Source organism: Bacillus rossius, chromosome 1 (genome assembly GCF_032445375.1).
Source record: "Bacillus rossius redtenbacheri isolate Brsri chromosome 1, Brsri_v3, whole genome shotgun sequence".
NCBI classification, from domain to species: Eukaryota; Metazoa; Arthropoda; class Insecta; order Phasmatodea; family Bacillidae; genus Bacillus; species Bacillus rossius.
Genome location: NC_086330.1, coordinates 363,084,339 through 363,105,984, shown reverse-complemented (window position 1 = coordinate 363,105,984; position 21,646 = coordinate 363,084,339). Strand labels below are relative to the sequence as shown.

General features: G+C 39.0%; 1 protein-coding gene across 2 annotated transcripts in view; it reads right to left on the bottom strand.

Moving 5' to 3' along the window:
* Nucleotides 1–19,644, bottom strand: part of LOC134528333 (A disintegrin and metalloproteinase with thrombospondin motifs like) — a 421,345-nt gene extending 401,701 nt beyond the window's left edge. Inside the window, exon 1 of one of the 2 annotated variants that reach the window (XM_063361874.1) lies at nt 19,263–19,644. The gene's annotated coding sequence lies outside the window, so the exon portion shown is untranslated. The remainder of the gene's footprint in view (nt 1–19,262) is intronic. The other variant, XM_063361870.1, reaches the window with a different exon arrangement.
* Between the last annotated feature and the right edge of the window lie 2,002 nt (nt 19,645–21,646).

Sequence of the window (21,646 nt, the reverse complement as noted above, 5' to 3'; positions counted from 1 at the left end):
AAGACTAAAACACTAACAAAACTTAATTTTATATATTGCTGTAGCATATTAGAAGACGAAATAACTCACAAGACTAACATTAAGAGGGCTGCGTTACAAATTTACTTTACAGAGGAGAAAATATCCTTTAAAGATATTTCATTACCTCATTGATTACATAATACTGCCGTTGATGTGATCGTAGATATAAAGTATTGTTTATGTAAATATTTAGAAAACGTTATTGCTTATAGATGCTCATTATTTAAATAATAAAGAATCTTTTACTTTTATGTACTGAACAAACAAAATACTTGTGAGTTAATAAGAATAAGCTTAGTTGAGTAACATCTTCAATTTGTATTGAATTCAATGTACATATCGAAAATCATGTACAATGAATGCAACTGATTGAATTAAATAAATATTTGATCTTGTTAAACGGCCATAATGGTGATGTAGATAATTATAGATGCTCACATGCATTTTGAGAGCCCGTATAAAGCCTATTACAATTCTTTAAGTATACATTAAAATGCTTTTAAAATAGACATGTGTAATATAATTAAAACTTGTTCAAGTAAGATCACAAAAAAAATGAAAATCCTTCAACAGTAAGTTATGTTTTATAAGATTTTAACAAAACACACATACCATAAGAGAATATTAATCATGCCACATAATTCAACACGAAATACTCATTCCAGTAGGCGCTACGTAAAAATAACTTCTATTTTTATGCTGATAAATTTGCATTGTTTTATATATATCATTATTTCTAACTTTTAATATTCTCTACACATTAACTGAAATTAATTATTTACAGAGTCTTAGCAAATGTTGGTCTGTACCACATACAGTTCGTACGATATCTCTACGTGAAACACATACAGTTCATTATTAGTAATTTCAATTATATTTCCATGAACATAATTAAATTCGTATAGGGCCTAGGTTGCTCACTGTTAATTGAGTACTTATGAAGTATATTCATTGTGAGTTAACATACATACCAAATGCCATTCTTCCAGTAAAGTTACAAAGAAGACAACAAGATAATATAAGTATGTATGTAGTACAATATTTTAAACCCCTATTAAATGAATAATAACTCAATATATTTTCTGGACTATTAAGTAATAATTTTTATTACTGTTATTTGTAACTTAAATAAAATGACAACTAACAAATTAGTAAAATATATAATTACGTGCGATATAGTGTGACATTTTTACTTGGACGGCAAACGAATATAATAAAATGTCTATGACAATGTTAACTTTACTCATTATTATGGAAAGAAACAAAATGGGCAGATAAGCATATTCTAGGCTGACATTTAAAAATGCTCAATTCAAAATGAACATTAAATGTTTTTCCCGAAATTTTCTTCCCGATGACAAACAAAAAAGTTATATGGTCGCGAATAATACATTCATATGGCGTCACATCAGCGGAATATTCCCTTGGCATAAATGTGTGAAGTCTGTGGCACTTGTGGAGAAGCGAACCTTAGCTCGAACACAAAAACAAATGAACAGCTTTTTTTTTTGATGGGATGTGCAATCGGAGACCCCTGGGGTTGTTGAAGAGTGTCAGGTCGGTCGCCAGACCAGATAGTAAAAGCTCAGGGGCTGAGAATAGAAAAGGCCTATCTCCAAATTATTAAGTATAAATGTTGTCATGTAATAGTTAAAGACTTGATTACACCCAGGTTTTTAAACCCATCTTGATCATGAAGACACTGATTGGAAGGTAATGTGCAATACATTTCAATGGCCTTTTCAGTTTTTGCTAAATAATTATAAATATAAGCAAAATTTCACTGTATCTGGACAAATCAAAATATTGATAATATTATTTTTATCACAGAAATAATATATGATATGATAACTAAATTTGAAAAAAGCTGTTATGTTAAATGTATTGTATACTTCCAGTAGGCAAAATTTCCGGCCCCTACCTCTTATAGACTTTGAGAAAAACTGCCTTTTAAAATAACATTGATATAGATAGGAGCACAAATTTGTGACACGGCCTCTTGCGCGCTATACCGTCTCATTTCCCTGGCGACAGTTTTTTTTCCCCCACTGCACCTTTCCTTTCTAATTTTCCGCGTAATTAAAAATATCGCGAAGGAACACCCATGGACTAATGATAAATGTAGACCCTGCGCACAGGCTGCGCTGTAGAGAATTTTATGATGTCCAAAGTTATTAAGCGGCTCGTCCGCCAGTGAGAAGCCTGCCTACGATACATTGACCCCTAATAAGTCTCGAATACATCCAAAGTTCGCTGGTCGCTCGTGCAAATTCGCGGTCGGAATAAAATACAATTAATTAGGTCCCTCACTAACCTCGGACCCCTCATACAAATACACTAGTTTTAGTTAGGTTAGGGTGAAAAAAAATCACTTTGCGAGAATAAATGCATTTTCAAAAAGATTTTAGAATATTTTTAATGTCGATGACTTACCATACCCAACTTTTCGTTTTAGTAACTATCACTCAGACGTGAGAAAAACCTAACCTTTTGATCAATTTCCTTTAAATTCATCGATGCTCTAGTCATTTCGTCTCTTTTTGTTTTGCTTCTTATCATTTCATAACGCAGCACGTAACGCCTTATAGCGCTTCACTGTTATAATTCCGAGCATATATTGCATTCTTTTTATTTGTGCTTGTGCATTTGTTTTCTATCATCCCTTAAAGTATTCACTGCACATTTTAAAAGATTTTATCAACAGGTCACATTATGCACAGAAAAACATTTTCTCTACTTTTACAGAATATTCCTTTAGAAACCAGTTTCCAAGAAATAGTTTTTTTTTTTTTAAAAAGAAGGATGTAACTTTGTACAACACATGACTACGATTATTTTTGTATATTTTAAATATGTTTTTCGAGATAATACTAAATATTTATTACGAAAATTGGCGCATGATTTTGTATTTCGCGTATTTTTTTTAACCATGGAAGAGATAATCGAAAAATCAACAATTTGACTTTATTTTATCGTATCATGCTTAATGTGTGCGAATTAAGTAATGTTAAACTTTTCAGGGAACCGTTTAAAAAAATTTAAACTATTGAAGGTACTGGGAAAACTCACAGCATAAATGCTCGGGTAAGAATTTGAACCCAGTATTACTGCGAACACTATTTTGTAGTTGTACAGTTGTTTCCATGTAACTGTACAAATTTGCACATATCTGTAGGCCTAATTTTACATGACTATCTATGTTCCATTTACAAAACATAATTACAGTGTGGGGCTGGGCTCGAACCAATATCCTACCGCCCCCTCGTCACATCAACGTGAATCGTTGGCCTTCACGACCTTCGAAGTACCCGCCAAAGAAGCATGTGCGCCAGAACCAACAAATTATTCCTACTAACTTCTCACGCGAAGGCGAATATCCTCGCGAAAAACCAGCTTGCAAATGCGGTCATTGAACGCCGCGGGAAAAGTCGCAGAGTTTACTAACCGCTTGATAAATGTGTGGATATTCTGAAATTACATACGATAGCACCTTGGGGCTGCCGCGAATAATTTTTGCAGCCTCGTACGTCTTGACTATGCTGTGCATAACTTGCTACACGTACGTAAATCAAATTAGTATTCATAGCTCGAAACAGCTTTACAAAGCCACTTTAAATAACATAGTGTAATTTGACGTTGCCAGCATCTTACGAAGCTAAGTGGATGGAGGCGTACTTGAAAATATTAACCTTAATACAATTTTGTTTAGTGGCAAGTATAATAACATATGTTAGTGCAATGTCCTATACAAGTCTTGCAGATACATATCTATACTAATTATTTTAATTACTTTAAATGCTTTAAGTATGTACAGAGAAATTAAATTTCAAAATTGGTGATAAGAATAGTGTTACTGGATTTGTTTTTTTTTATACAGCCTTACAGTTTTACTTCAAGCTTTATGATATTTTTCACACTAAGTGACCATTAAAATAAGAGAGAGGTCACTCACTACATAATCTTTCAAAAAAACACCCCATTCCTCTTTTCCCACACCTTCAACCAGACGTTTAGTGCTTCTAGGTGAAATTTGGCTCATTTGGCCTTCAAAATAAGAGGATAATAAGTGTAATGAAAGCCGATTGATTTTTTGGGGGAAATAATGTGCTAAAAAATGATAAGATATTTTTTTTATCTGGGAAATCTTTTTGGAAATTAATAACGTAAGGATCCAGATAGGGAAAAGGGGGGGGGGGGGTTAAAAAACTCTACATGACCTTACCCTGGAAGAGGAGAAGGGGAGTAGACGCCATTATTACGTAATATTTTACTACGAGACAAATTTCTCCTGCACGGAAAAAAAATACTTAGGAAACGCAAGATTTCAAGCATGGATACCCCAAGAATAGAGACTGGAAAAATTCGCGCTTTCTATGGCCTCTAAGATAGACTCCACAACCCCCTACACACTCAGGCAAATGCCACATGCTCATTGGCTATTGACTCGTGGCACCTGTCAACTGGGACGCTTGCGATTCGATACTTTTTTGATTGAAGGTTTTCCATTGGCTCGAAGTCCTTCAGATAAACTGTAAGCCAATCACAGAAGCAATATAAAGGTACAGTTGTTTGGATTCTAGCATATCGTGAAATGAATCCGCGAATTTTTCCGGTCTCTACCCAAGAATCACCAGGACGCATCGAGACAAAGTTTTGTTGCTGTGCTGTTGGCCGCAGTGTTGAGCCCGTCGGAGCCGGCAGACAGCGCTCGAGCCTCGAGACGTTCAGGAGACGTATCTCCTCGTGCGGCAGTCCGACTGCAGCGAGCACACGTGTGGGAGGGCGCTTGGAGCGCAGCCGTCACTCAGCTGACACGCACACGGCACGCCGCCGACACGACACGCGGTGACAGGTCGGGCGCTGCGTGACCGCCGACGGGAAGCCTATGATGTGCATTCTGTACTGCACAGACCCGAATACTCACGTTGGCAAGCCTTCTTTTCACAGACGAGAGGGCCAAACCCGAAGTTCCCCGAAGATCATGCTCGCTTTTTTTTTCCGTTCTATCTCATTGTATAAACCGGTGTGGCATTAAATTTTGCGGTCGATGAGGATAGGTTAGCTATATTATAAATACTTTAAAACATTGTGGATGGTTGGTTATATTAGGTAAGTATAGTTACATTAAAAATATTGTAAAATCATTTTATGGTTGCTTAGCAAATAACTTTTTTATATGTAGCTATCCGGGGCTAGAAAACCGTTTAGCATGATTTCACAGTATCTTTAATGTATCTTTAATGTAGCTATCCTAACCAAATCAACCATCCACAATGTTTTGAAGTATTTATAATGTAGCTAGCCTAACCTAATTGAACATTAGTTATCGTGAGTTGTATATTTATTTACAATGAACAAAAAAAAACCGAAGATGCACGATCGAGCGTTTGGCTCTCTCGTCTGTGAAAAGAAGGCTTGCCAACGTGAGTATTCGGGTCTGTACAATATAGAATGTACTTCATAGGCTTCCCACCGCCGACAGCGCGCCCCGGTGTTTTTTTTTCTTTTGTTTCTCCCCAACACGGCGAACGTCTGCGCACCGACACGTCAGGGAGCCGCAGTATTGTTCGCAGGTCATAAGAACAACATTACAAATCTGCTCGTTTTCACCAAATATATTTTATGAATTTTTATATTTTTAAATTATTTAAACAGTTTTGTGAAATGCGAGCTGCCGATTGCTGCAGAGATCCGCGCAAGGATCTGAAAATGATCCTAAACAATGTAGTTCTCCCACTGCCTGTTCAGTTTGTCCAGGATCCGGAAACGAGACGGCTCAGCTGGATGGAAGCATTGGAAAACGTACAGGAAGCCCATATCTTGCCAGCTTTCAATATTCAAGACCAACACATAATTTGTTTATTTTTTTATAACTACGATAATAAGTAAAATTATTAAAATCAAAAATTAATTAGTATATAAATTGCTTAGTAATCAATATCCATTCGTTCTGGTGCCAATCTCTATTTTCTGTGAACCCATACTCTGCCTGCTGCTTTATGTGGACCGAGACTCTGCCTGCTGGAATTAGAACATGTTTCTACATAATCGGGTAGGCTGTCGCGTCAGCCGAATTTAGCCGCGCTGACGTCATAGATAGCGTGGAACGTGATTGGTTGGAAATCGTCGAGTCGCCGCCGTCACGCTGCTTCGATTCCAGTATAAATTTTAATACCACCAGCATTAGACTTTGTAATTTAGCGTCCTGATCTCAGGATGAACTCGTGCATTAAAAATAACACAAACAAATGTGAGCCAGAGATGTGTTACATATGTCATCTAATCTCGGTAACGAGTAAATTTATGTGTTCTCGTGTTGCAAGTACCCATATAATTTAACGTAGAATTATGTAAAATAATGCCAAGCATGATATAATGTACGCAAATTATGTTTCCAGCTACGTTTCTGGACGCGACTCTCACATAGTTTCGCGCACCCACCGCTAGAATCCGTTACCGGAGCATACTACTTCGACTATTAAATAATTTGAATAGCAGATCGAATTTTTCAACTATATAACAAATATATATTTGACAAAAAAAAACCGTCGTTGGACCTGATATTCAAAAAAGGATTTTATTATAATACTGCCCATCTTGTTCAAAATTCATTTTGTTAAAAATCATTTTTTGTGTGTTTGTGAACTTCGGTTCGCGCCACAGATCGCAGCACCGTCACGTTCAGGAAACGACTCCCGCCCGAATGCCGTACTTACACCGAGAGGCCAAGACGTCACACGTCAGAAAGTCTCGGAACTCGACCATTGGAGAAGGTGGGGGAAGGGTGGAGGGGGCTCCTCGTCGCTCGACGGCCATTCCTAATCGCCCGCTGCAGCCGTGTGAACGGGAACAGCTGCGATAAGGGCGGTGTCCGAGGAAAGATAGGGCACGCGCGGCGCGAGATAACACGTGCGTGCGCGACTCCTCGCTGGCTAGCGCCGGGCGAAGAGTCCGCCTCGGACGCGCCTGCGCCTGCGCCGTCCGCACTTGTCTGTAAAGTCGGTTTACGGACGATAGTTTAACGTGACGATAGTTTAACGTGACAACGTCATAGCAAAACATTCATGAAATGATTGCGTACTTTTATGAATAAAAAGATGAAACATTTTTATTGAATTATCACTATTTTGTATGGATACAAAGAAGGAGTGAAATTAAATCTACAATTCAAATGATAAATTTACTTTTATTTGCACTCATTAATTCAAATATGTTTATTACTTTAACGAACAGATTATTTTAATTATAACTTTTATACATGTTTGCTATTTAACTTCTTCCAATCTGTGTTATTCTGTTAAGGATGGGACGATGATAGGAAAAGTAGGAAACGAATGGGAGTGTTTCAAGTTTAATGTGCCTCGAAACAGTCAAATCAATGATTGTTCCAATCGAGTGGAAGAGAGATATATGCGGCGCAAGCGTAAAACGAGCGTAACGGGACACAGCATAACAAGACAATGTGCGTAACGGGACACTTTTTCGTGCGTGCAGCCGGCGTTCGTCGATTTATTAGACGTCACGTCAAAAGGCGGTGGTTGTCTGTAAAGTCGGTTTACGGACGATAATTTTACGTGATAACGTCATAAGAAAGCACTGATGAAAAATTGCATACTTTTTTTAATTTTCAAATATTATTTACAGTTTTTTGCAAATTTAATTTAAATAATTTGTTTAAATATAATTACGAATAAATTAGTTAAAAAGCCCACCTTAACCTGTTTGATATTATAGAAGATTTTCTCGCACGGTGGTTGGCCGGTTCTTGCACGCTCGGCTCGGGCGGAACGTGACAATTTTTCGTGCGTGCAGCCGGCGTTCATCGATTTATAAAAAGTTATCACGTCAAAAAAAAAGTTGTGGGTACAAGTTGCGGTGACTACCGATTGTTTTTTTTTTTTTCATGAATTTATAATTTTCAAAGTGCGTTGTTTTTGTTTATCTGATTCCTCTGGGTTGTCCACGTACATTGGTTCTACATTTTATTTTGGCGTTATCGTACAGTTGGGCTGATGTAGACGGCTGCAGCTCTAGAGGCATCCATATTTCGTCGCGCGCGCTCGCCACTCTGGGCCCCTTCTGAACCAAGTCCGTGGCATTTTTCCCGGGCTTCTTTCTCTCTTTGTCGATGGAGCCGTAGTCTCTCCTCATCGGAAAGTCTAGGTTGCAGGTTATAAATGGGTGTCACTCGTTGCGTCTTCGATTTCTTAACTGCTTGCTGCTTAGGTAGGGCAAAAAAAAATATTGTGCTCGAAAAATTGAAGTATTTTTTTTTACAAAACGTGGTTTACTCTCTATAAGTTGTTTAGAGCAAATCTTCCAAGTACTATCGCTGCTAGCTCGCTAGCGACCGAGTGCTAGCCGCGTCTAATGCTCATTGTAGTTCGTTCCCGCGCGGTGACGTCATTGCGGTGGCCCGCGGGGGTTGGCGCCAGCGATTCCCGTCGCCGTCAGAGCGGGCTTCACGGTGGTACAGTTTTTATTAGCCTCGAGTGTACAGTTGGACCGCAGCGGGCGTTTCAAAGTATCCTATTTTCGTGTCGCCAAGTACGAAACACAAGACGTTCATCAAATTCACGTCAAAAAAATAACTGTCCCTTATACAGTACGAGAGTCGCAGGACGTCACCAGCCCTACAACTTGAAATTGTATAGTAGTAAAAAGAAAAATCCCCCCGGGCGTAATTTGATGATTCATGTTTTTTCATGAAAACATATGAAACATTCAAAATTTTAATTCAATAATATTATTTTCTTTTCGTTATGCAAAAGTTCAACAAGTAAAAACTCGATACATTATAATATCAACAACATCGTGGGCTTCTAAGTGCATAGAGTCTGTGTCATTAAAAAAAATTTTAATCACTTTGTTTCAAGCACGGAAGGCGGGAACGGAAGCCAAAAAAACGCAAGACGTTGAAAGCCCTTGAGTGTCTTGCGTAGTTGATTGAAACCTGTCCTTAAGCGGCAATTTGGTGTGTGTGTGTGTGTGTGTGTGTGTGTATATATATATATATATATATATATATATATATATATAGATAGATGTTAGTGAATTTAAGGACATATTCGTGAATTTTCTGGTCCTTCGCTTCGAACACAAACTTACAAAATTCATTCTTAATGTTAACAAAACCTTTAAAAATATTCATTCAGATATTCTCTCTTCCTTCGACATGTATGTTTAACTGGTTCATTGTGACTTTTAACAGTGGACTTGTTCGTCGTATCGTCTTTACAATACAAGGGGCGTGTATTTTACACGAAATAACCTGATCGTTCATTAGACTACAATAAGGTATGCCCGTGCTAGCGATTGTTATGTTGTAATTGGCGGCCGTCTGCAAGATAAGTCATAGTTATAGACCGGAAAAATTCGCGGGTTCATTTCACGATATGCTATAATCCAAACAACTGTATCTTTATATTGGTTCTGTGATTGACTCACAGTTTATCTGAAGACCTTTACGCCAGGGAAAAACCCTTCAACCAAAAAAGTATCGAATCGCAAGCGTCCCAGTTGAAAGGTGTCACGAGTCAAAAGCCAATGAGCAAGTGTCATTTGCCTGAGTGTGTAGGGGATTGTGGAGTCTATCCTAGAGGTCATCGAAATCGTGAATTTTTCCAGTCTCTAGTCTTAGTCCTACTTAGCTTCCGCACTGGATGGCTGTGATTGGTGAGTATACAGTAGACATATGCCTGAAATAAACCAAGCCAACCACGAAACACAGAAAATGCTAAAAACGTTTTTAACACGCACCTGCATGATTGTCGCAAGACACATAAAATGCAGTATTTCTGAGTGATGTTATTCCACGGCTTTTTTTAATTGCAACGACTGACAAGACATTTTTTTTCCATCCCAGCTAATCTCTGAATACTTGGAATCGACTTTTCTGTCAACAGCTGCACATAATTCATCTTGAACGTAGGCTGTCTTGCACCTGTTCCAAGAACAAGAAGGCCCTAAGTTTATATTTTTTAACGCATTCTTGGCTGAAAAAAAAACACTAGACAAGAATTCAGAAGTGTACAGGTTAGCTAGAATGTTACTGTATCCAACCTTTACCAACGAACATCCCATCCAAGCAGAGTCATCTGAAAAGTCACGATGTTTTTGCGGAGTCATGGGTAGCAAAGTAGACTTTCGACACTTATACATCTACTTCTCGTTGATGATTGGACTGCAGTGCTTTTGACACGCCCTTGACTGATCTCAACCGGTTGTCAACAAGGAGAATAAGTTACCCAATCACGTTTAACACGCCAAAATATGCGACCTTGCTTTCGACCAATTAGCACTCTGAAAAGGGTTTATTACGTAAAGGCAATTTGAGTCTATCCTGGAGTGAAATGAATACTCGAAATAATCGTGGCTCTAGTCATCGCCTGAGGACTTTCGCCTGAAACAACTTCTGAGAGAATTTTGGGAGAGCCACCAGCGTCGCTTGCCTATTACTAGAGACTGGAAAAATTCGCGCTTTGGATGACCTCTAGGTTAGACTCGACAATCCCCTACACGCTCGGGCAAATGCCACCTGCTCATTGGCTATTGACTCGTGACACCTGTCAACAGGGATGCTTGCGATTCGATACTTTTTTGGTTGAAGGTTTTTCATTGGCTCAAAGTCCTTCAGATAACTGTGAGCCAATCACAGTAGCAATATAAAGGTACAGTTGTTTGGCTTCTATCATATCGTGAAATGAATCCGCGAATTTTTTCGGTCTCTACCTATTACTAGAGAATGGAAATACGCACGGATTCGTTTCGCGGTAGGCTGAAATCCGAATACATATACCTTTAAGTGATTTTCGCTATTGGCTCACCGTTCGTCTGGACGATTCAGGCCAATGATATGTACCGTCAACCAAAGAAGTAACGAATCACAGACAACCCAGTTGAGACGTCTCACAAACACCAGCAGCCAATGAACTGGCGTTAATTGCCCGACCCTACAGGGGACTGTGTAGTCTATCCTGAAGGACATCGAACCCGTAAATTTTTATTCAGTTTCTACGTATAGCTTACTTTATTCCTCATTAAATTCTAAAGTGGCGTGCTCGAGTGTTGTAGTTGCCGGAAAAAAAATGTAACACTTTATGAAAGGAGTGTGTAAATAAGTAGAGAACGGAAAAATTCGCGTATTCATTTCGCGATAAGATTGTGGAGTTTAACTTAGAGGTAATGGAAACGGCGAATTGTTCCAGTCCCTACAAATAAGGTTTCTGCGGAAACCTGGCCAAAGGTAGTTGTGTAGAGCCGGACTCCGTAGCGCAACTGGATGGCTTTGGATGGGAGAGGTTCTGGGTTAGAGTCCCGGGCAGTGCATGGTTGTAAATAATCTACATCGTCTAAGATTGGTAACATATATGTCAAGTGCAATTACCACGATTTCAAATTTAAAGAATTGTGAGCGTGTCGTCTAGTACTCACCAGATATGTGTAGCATCTAACCTCGGTAACGAGCAATTAATGTGTTCTCATGTTGCAAATAATCTTATAATACGAGACTCGGACACGCACTTTAACGTAGAATTATTTTTAATAATTTCAAGTGTGATAAATATATATATGAAAATTGTTTTTTTCAACTAAATTTATGGACGCGATTCACACGCAGTTTTCGCACCCACCGATAAAATTCGTTGCGGAAGCAGCTATGTCGACTGTTTAATTTCAAACTACATAATAAAACGGCTGCGGTAAAAGGGAAAAAAGACTTTAAACACTCATCTCCAGCTTTTGACCTGATTTTTGACAAGGAATTTTATAAAATTACTACCCGTCTTGTTAAAATTCACTAAACAGCTAAGACTGTAAAGTTTCCCTTTGTCTTTGTGAACTTTGGTTTCGCGTCATCCGCCACAGATGGCAGCACCGTGGTTGTTACACTTTCCCGTTACTCGACTTCCGTCGCATTCTCAAAATTTCTACCAACAAATTCCGTATACCGTAACAACGGGTCGAACATTTAAAAACAAAATTATCATATCACTCACCTGTCACGAAGGTGATCCGGGATTCAATTCTTGGTGAAGTAAAATCCAGTTTTTTTAAAAACAAATGGTAAACGTAGTGGACGTTGCCGAGATCGGGTGAGTCTTATCAGTACTTCTACCGACATTACGTCGCTGCCCTGACTTGGCCGTCTCTAAAGTCCGCGATGGGAACGAGACCTCTGTCCTAATGGATTCTTCAAACATTTTTTTTATTTATGTTTTGTTACCACGTGAACTATTGACATTTTAGAAAAATCATATTATATTTCATGTTTCGTATGATGGTGGAATGTGTTTTATGGCAAGTTTCAATAATATTCCATTTGATTTAGTATTGTGTTAGTTATTCTTAATTTTTTTAAAGTAATTATTTTTACAATTTAAATTACCAAATGATATAGGTCCCCATATACTATTTTTTGTTTTTATTTTAAATTGTGGAATGTATTTAACCGTAAGTTAAAAAGTTATTATTAAAATGTATCAACATCGTCATAACCTGTCAATAATATATTTCCGGTATTAACTGCGCACAATAATAAGCATAATAAAACAAAATAAAGTAATTTTTTTTAATTTTCAATTATCTTCTCCGTGGCTTAAAAAAACTGTGTTTGGATTAAACATCAATTAAAATGTAAGATATACTGCATATTATCTTGAAGCACGTATTTCATACATTAGAAAATTACCATAGTCATGTGTTGTACAGATTTACATAGTCTTTTTGGTACTATTCCAAACCGTTTTTGGCAACTGGTTTTCAAAGGAAGCTTTCATAAAGTTAAAAAAAATTGATTTTCCTCTGTGTACCACAGTCAAGCTTTCAGTTGATTACTCAAACCCTGATGATGCCTGCTGCAGTTCAGGGAGAAACGTCGTTACAATCCAAACCTTCGAAGTGGCTCAACCTCGAAAGCATAGATAGTTTAATTACTTAATTAATAAATATATTTAACTTCGAAACGCGCGATTCTACGAGATGTGTCGAGGAGAATTCTCCTTGTGTTCAATGAACAGGGTTAAGCTGCTACTCGGCAACGCAGCTGCGATAGTGCGGCAGAGCACAGCAATTGAAAGGCAAAACAAGGCCGAACTTGCTGCATGCAGCAGTCCAGCAGAACAATGCTGTCGGCAAACAATGAACAGAGAACGAAAACAGGAATTGAATATTACTCGCGGCAACGATTCGATTAGATATATACGGTCGACACAAATCATGTTTCCCCACCCGCACGCTGAAATGATCAGATATGAGCATTAAAAAAAAAAAAAAAGAACTTAAAAAAAATTCCGATTGGGGAATGTAAAGAGACGATGAAGTTGGTACTACTAAAATACAAACAATGGCGTCGCTATCAGAATGAGTAAAGGAAGGAATGGCCAAGAGGGGTGTAGAAGAGGGGAGGGGGGAGGGGGTGTAACGCAGACCCGGACGTTGGTCGTCTCAAGGTCGACGTCGAAGGCTATCGATATATTTGCTTCCCAATCGCATGTTTATAAACGAAACCCTTCATCAACGTCACTTGCACCTTCGTGACTTAACAACTTAAGCGTTTACTGTGGAAAAATGGCGTTAAAAAAAAAAATGCACGTAAAACAATGTGTACTGCTGCGAGCATCTGCCAGTCACAAAGATAATGAATCATCCGAATGGGTTGTGAAAATTTTAGCCACACACGAAAATACGGCGGAAGAAGTTATTTTTGATTCTGTAATAGTTTTCATGTAGCACGTTCTTACGCAAACGCGCTTCGTAAACGTCAGTCGAATACTACAGTAGGGAAAAAAATGTGCATCTGCCTAAAGTTGAAAGAAACAAGTGTTCACTTTTAAAGGATGCTTATTCGTTACTTTAACAACACTATATATATATATATATATATATATATATATATATATATATATATACCCAAAGAGGAGGAAAATAAAGGAAGCAAAAAAAAAATTATAGTGATATTTTCATAAAGAACATCCTTCAAAATCAGGGCATTTATATTTCATTAGTTAATATTGTTATAGGTTAAAATAAATTTAAGTTAGTAAATTGTGCTATCAAGTCAATATAGGATACATATGTCATGGTGATGACATGTGTGTATATCTCGCATAGGTATAAGTGCATACATGTGCACATGGGCTATAAACTTCAAAGCCAGCATGATATGAAAATAAGTCCTCATTACCCAATGGCGGACGCAAGTGGGAGGATAGGAATGGGGTGTATCTCCCCCCTCCCCCCCTTCCAAGGTGAGCTGTTGCAACACTGCAGTTTCAACTGTTTGGGAAGCCGTGTTACCTGCGGCTACTTCTTTTGCTCCATGTGTCAGTATGTTAATGTCAACAGTAATGTAAGTTCTTTTAAATACACGTGTTCAAAATTTAATTGTTTTCGGTTTTTTGACGTGACAACGTCTAATAAATCGATGAACGCCGGCTGCACGCACGAAAAAGTGTTCCGTTACGCACATTGTCCCGTTACGCTGTGTCCCGTTACGCTCATTGTACGCTTGCGCTGCATCTATCTCTCTTCCACTCGATTGGCACAACCATCGATTTGACTTTTTCGAGGCACATTAAACTTGAAACACTCCCATTCGTTTCCTACTTTTCCTATCATCGTCCTCTCCTTAACAGAATAACACAGATTGGAAGAAGTTAAATAGCAAACATGTATAGACGTTATAGTTAAAATAATCTGTTCGTTAAAGTAATAAACATATTCAAATTTGGAGTGCAAATAAAAGTAAATTTATCAATTAAATTGTAGATTTAATTTCACTCCTTCTTTGTATCCATACAAAATAGTGGTATTTCAATAAAAATCATTCAATTTTATTCATAAAAGTATGCAATCATTTCATCAATGTTTTATATGACGTCACGTTAAACTATCATCCGTAAACCGACTTTACAGACAACCAATTTTTTTTCAATCTCTCCACCCCTGAAACAAATCGTGTTTCCGCCACTGCTCTCACCTCCTTAACTAATGGATGGATCCGCCCAGGTACTAAGTGAAACGTCTTCAGTGGCGATACCGTAACGTCAGTTGCTCAGGTGAGACGAAAAGTTGAATACTTCCGTTTCCCCTTCCCCCCCCCCTTCTTCTTACTCCTCACTAGGCAAGAAACCAGAAGTGAAGTAAGAGAAAAACGTACGTTCGTGATATTTGCATGTGTATCTATGCATTCGTTTGCATGAAACATTCCACAAATGAAAAAAATGCTAAAAAAAACAATAGTTTTGGTATTTTTCTTCCAGAGCATATAGCATATACAACAATTTTCTTTTGTTCTAAAATTTCACATCTAATGTTTTCAAATCATGTAAGTCGAGGTAAGTGAGGTAAGCGAATTTGTAAGTTGACTAGCTTCTCATCGGCGAAGAATTCTGTGCTTGAGTGAGAGTGTTTCACTCGCTCATAAAGTGTCGGAAACACAGGACGAGTAACTAACTCTCTCTTACTCGCTGCAAATTTTTTTTTTTTCATGTTTAGCTGTGTTTTATAATCTCGATTCGCAATGTTTTCGAATTTAATTTTTTTTCCCCCATGTTTTGTGGGGTCATCGTGGTTGTGTGGTCAAATCACACGCCTCCCCCACCAATGCAATACGGGTTAGATTTTCGACATGATAAAACTCGGATACATGTTCTTCAAGTGATAACAGGTGTTTTCTCTGTGTCTTCCCGTTTCCACTTCCCGCCAATGCTCCATTCTCTAACGACACTGATGTCTACGGGACATTCAGCTCTAATTCGTTCATTCTTTGATTACTTATACACGAGTATTTAAATTTTGATCCTTTCCGGAGCCAAAGTCATCTAAGTGCAAAAAGAACAAAATTTATGGAAAAAGGAACAAAACTATTCAGTAATTAAAATATCTGGTAAATATTTTATTAATGAGCTTTTTTTTTTGTTTAGCAAACTCAAATTACATATATTAGTTGCATTGTAAAATGTTTCTCTATTTGCATAAAACAGTAGATAATTTCTAATTATTTGTTGGCAATTAAATAATTTTACCCCGAAAAATTAATTTAACGAAACAATAACAAAACTATTTGTTTTTATTATTCATAGAGATAGTCTCGGCTATTTTTGTTTTTTAGAGTTCAGCTACCTACCAATAAAGACGCACTGATGGCAAACCAGTAGCGACAAATTATGATAAGTCTTCAGTTTATAATGTTCGCAAGCTTTCACGGCCATTGCCTGAAGTAGCTTGTCTTTTGGGTTGAAGCCGCGTCCTTGGCGAATAATTCACCGACGTTTCGGTCGACATTGCAGTCGCCAACATGAGGGAGCAGTTACCTGATGATGGCGACTGCAATGTCAACCGAAACGTGGGTGAATTATTCGCCAAGGACGCGGCTATACAACCCAGAAGCCAAGCTGCTTCAAGACTTCAGTTTCATTCTTTTGGGGTAGGCGAGCGGGAAGTTAGCTTATCAGCGTGATTCCACTGAACGTGTTTCGAAGCGGTGAGCATCAGACTCGCGAGGGATTGTTTAATAAACTCTACTTCTTTTTCACTTTTTGCGATCAAACTATTTAAGTGCAATCACAGAGACGCGCTAACTCTCATACTTCCAGCCAAATAAGAGTTGACCTCTGATCTTCTTTCCTCGCTACTTCCTTGCAATTTCTGAGAAATTTTTTTAATGTTTCCGAATAGTAAGGACGTGTCCTTTACCGATGCATCCTTAACCAGAGGATCCTTTTTTTATTTCAAGGCTGCATTCAGTGAGAAACCAGCATACGGAAGTTGAAAGGATATCGGAATTTTTTCGACACTAACACAACCTGGTGGAAAAACTTACAGTTTACAGGGTTGAGAATGTTAACCGAAAAATTCCGAAGTTGTTCCAAGTTTGCCGATCGCTCATGGAAAAAAAATCATATTGCAAGGATTTACATATTTTACGGTCATAGAGTATTTTAAATAACGCCAACCTAACCTAACCTAACCAATCTTTCATTTTAGTTACGTTAACCTAACCTAACCTACCCTTCCGAAAAAAAAAGGAATTATTATTTATTACACAGACCAAACCTAACCAAACTTAAGCTTTTACTTCGGTAAACTTCGGAACTGTTCGGGTTGTGGTTGTGACTTTCATCTCTGTGAACTGTAGGCTATTCAACTTGGTATGTCAACAAAAAAAAAATATTTTTTTTAAAGTCATTTGTTTGCATTTACAAATTTTCCACATTCTGTTTTCAATCAATTTTAGATTTTCGGACGTTTACGGTCATCATTTCACAGTTACAGATAAACATATAAGGGTGTAGACAGCCGTTGTCTGGTTAAGAAAAATACTTTTTCGATACATTTTTTTACTATAACATAGCGCCCAAACAACGACCCTAAGGATGCATGGAGGAACGCCAGCGACTCGTCCTGTAACGAAAGGCCGCAGCTGCGATTCTGTAATGGTATTCGCAACTATTAGAAAGGTCAACCAAAATGGCTGACATTCTTTAATAAACATTTACTAAGGATCCTTTAGGCTAAATAAGCCTCTAAGGAAGTATTCGTCAAGCCATCTTCAATGGTCTTTTGAAGTTTAAAAAAAAAAACACTTAAAATAAAAGAGAGTGGGTAATATTGGTAATTTTATTATTTCATATAATTTTGAGTGGAAAAAATTAAGGGAATGTCTTATTCGAACAAAGTGGGATAAATTACCCTAAATAAATTGCATCGGCATGTAGTAAAAATACCACGAACGACGTTTGCTAAAGAAGGAATCGAGATATTTAAAGTTGTTTTACTTGGGAAAGTTGCAGAGCCGCTGCTTCCTGAAAATAAGTCTAATAATAACGATGTAAAATGTTGTTTGGTTCAGCTAAATTAAACATCTCAATCGTAAAATCTTTGTAAGAAATTGCAATTTACGTGCTTATTAACGTATATGACCAAACGCCAATCAACACTTCACTAAGTTTATGTTCGTGTTGATTTTCCAGAAGCCGAGACTATACAACCTTCCCGAGTTAAAATAAAGTGCGTGCGTGGAGTTCTCGCGCGACGTAAGTGAACTTCTTGCTTATTAAGTATGTATAAAGATTAATCATTTACATTTTAAATCACACTATTCTCATAAAAAAAAGAATGATACTTATAAAGTTAATGACTGGAATCAATAACTATTTTTCCACACGAATAAATAAATTGTAGATGCTTTAAATTAAATAAAAGAAAAAATGGTAGCGTCAATCGTCAGCCGTTACGAAAACTGAGGAGTAGACCAACACAAGCAGCGTTGTGAGAGTTCCGTAGCATCACTGCTGCGTCATTTCTACCTCTCCCCTGCCGTCTGCCCTTCCGGCAGTTACAACACTAGCATATAGCGTGCTACGCTACATACCTATCTTTCCCCCCTCCCAACCCAGCCACCTTCCCATTCGACCGCTAGTGCATGCGTTGGAGTGGCGTCGCCGCTGACGCACTCTCTTCTACCTGTTCCCCCACCATATACCTCACTATTCCCCTTATGCGATCGTAATTTTCGTAAAACTCGAAAATTGTAGCCCCCTCAGCAAAGAATTTTCACTTCAAAAAATTGCAATAACTACTATAAAACTCAGTGAGAATTCCTGAGAGCGAGTCGGTGAGTTTTACTCGCTGAGCTAGTGAACACAAACTCTCGCGCGTGCAATTTGCATTTAATAATTTAAAAAATATATATTGCGGACGAGTATTCGGTAGACTTGCGCAATCGAATCGGTGCGTCGAATCTTCCCCTCACAAAAAGCCTACGATTCACAAATCCTTTCGTACACGTCCGAATACTTGTCTTCGTGGAACTTCGGGGAAATTCTTTTTTTAGTTTGAAAAAAAACGCGCGGGATAAAAGAGCGACAAAAAGGTATCAAGTGACGAAACAAAGATCCTTAACCCATTAAAAAAAATAGAAAAAAAAATATTGATTTGAAAACTGCATCAAGGATCTTTGATGACAGGTTCAGATTTTAAGGGCTCTGTTTTTATTGAGGTAAGATGTTTCTAAGTTCAATGAGGACTCGCGCATGGCGAAAGTTAAAAAAACTGTTATTTGCATGTGAAATTTAAAAAACAAATCGACGTTTCTCGAAGTATTCAGGCGTATACGGAAAGGATTATTTGTGAATCGCAGGTTTCCCAACCGCCAAAAAGCATTGGGCGCGGAGAGCCCGCTTGGAAGGCACCGTTGCCAACTGGGAAAGATAAAAAAAGAAAAGTGAAAAGCTTACCTCATTCGGCGCCGCGCTGCATGCTGGGAGGTGCTGCAGGGCTTTCACCGCGCCGCGCCGAAGTAGTGCAGCCGCCTCGCTTCCAGCGCCGGGTCGCCGGGAGACGAGAGATGGCGTCGATAACGCGCGGATGTTGTGAGTTGTCGGTACGTGTTCCTCGGCGGGCGCGCGCCTTAACCTCACTCGCTCATAGCCGGCGTCGAAGGGAAACAAACAGAAGGAAGGGGGAGGGAAGGAGGGAAAGAGGAGGAGGAGGAGGAAGCAACGAGCACGACCTCCGGGTGCCGTCGCCGCCGCCGACAGACTAACAGCGGCCCGTTTCGAAAGTCAACCGATAATCCCATCGAGAGCAAAAGTTACCACCCGGGTATCCCCCCCCCCCTCTCCCTTCTCCCTTCCACGGCGACTGACAGAACGATCGAAACCCAACTCCACCTCCCCCTACCGCCTGCTCTCTCAAGGGGTGGGGGTAGACTAGCTTTCCGTCAACAGGAGGAACTCCCCCGTCCCCCCCTACTCTTCCATGCCCTCTCCGAGCGCGTTTGATACTGTTCCGCTTTCACCGAGTCGCTTGGACCGCTGTTGCGCGACTCCCCGCCCGGGCGAGAGAGTGTGCGAGATCTCTCGCCCCCCCCCCCCCCCCACCGCCCCCTCCAATCCACAACCGGCATGCGCAAGCCCGCCAAATCCCTCCGCGGTTGCCTGCACAGCTGTCGCAAGAAGAACCAGCCCCCGGGTGTCTGCGATTACCCGCCGTCGCTCGTCGCTAATTGTGGTCCCGTCCCGCCCACCCTTCGCCCTGCCGTCAACCCTTCCAGTGGCGGGCGGACACCACCTTAGCCCGGGTTGGGGGGGGGGGGGGGGGGCCGAAGGGATGACCGGAAAGTTTGGAAATCTGCTTGATTTGCAAACAATGCTTGGTTAGAAACTTGTCTGCCCAGCCCTACTCTTGCCTTGGACCGTCCTCTTGCCCCGTACTTACGGCTCCTTCTCACCCGCCATGTTGATTTCTTCGTTTTCTCGTCCTCACTATTAAGGGCCGTGTCTGAAATTTTAACCATATACCTCCCTTGTGTTTATCTTTGAAAGATTTGTGCAATGGGAGTGCATGACTTGATATAAGCTTTTGGACATACGCCATTGCTAAGCACATGTATGTCTGTAGAAGAAAACTAAAAAAAAAATACCCAAAACAAAAATACAAATGAAGCAAAAAATTGCTGTTGTCAACAGGATATAAACACCACATAATATTCCATGACAGGAATATGGTTAACAAACAAAGAAAAACAAAGAAAAATGGACTAGAGAACGGAAAAAAAAAACACAAATGATGAGAGCACAAAAATATTGAACCCAAAAAAATTCGTTTAATTTGTGTTTTTGTCTTTTGGGTATTTTTTTAGTTTTCTTCTACAGACATACATGTGCTTAGCAATGGCATATGTCCAAAAGCTTACTTCAAATCCCTTGTATTTGTTGTCTGATACCAAGTTTTTTTTTTTAAATAAATCGTCAAACATAAACAGTGAGTATGACTACAAACTAAGCAGAATCTGGGAACCTCTCTTCAAAATCAAGCTCAGCAAGAACGCCAGATCGCCTCTGACCGGCCAGATAGCCCAGCCAACCAGAAGAAAAGAGGCCATTGGTTGGCCCAGCAGCTCCAAACCAAAAAAAGAAGTCCATTCTTGAGAGGTTAAACCACCCAGCCAAGCAAAACGAAAGAAGCTTCTTATTGGTCCACAGCTGCAGCCAATCAAGAAACACTAACCTCTCAGACGAAAGTATAGTATGTCCATACAAGAATGTTCCAGTTATGAATTTTGATAGTATCAACTATAAGCATTGTAGATATTTGGTTCAACGTCACAATTAAAGAGTGACTCAAACACTTTTAGATAAGCACATGTTCAAGTACTGCTTTGTTGTTTTCTTGCTTGCAGCGCCACTTACGCAAAATGACGACTACTTCGTGTAGAGCATTTTGTGTTCTGCAATTTTCGAAGAGTTAATCTTTAATATCAGTTCAACGTGCGTTTCGTTTAAAGTTTAATATTGTGATTCCACATGTGGCAAAAACATGGTCGCGATAACATAGCTATTTTTCATTGACCTCCATGTTCTCCTGACATAACGCCATGCGATTTGTTACTTTAGGGGTTTACAAAATATCGGGCCTACGTTTCGCTGCTACCTAATGATTTGTCAGAGTTGAAACACAGAATTGAAGGGGCTTTTTCTTCCATTACTTCGGACTTGTTAACCAAAGTGTGCAAAGAATTGTACTTTAGGTTGGATGTGTGCCGTATAACTAAAGGCGCACATATTAAACAATTGTAAGAAAAACTAGTTTAGTTTACTTTCAATTGGCTGTATGATTT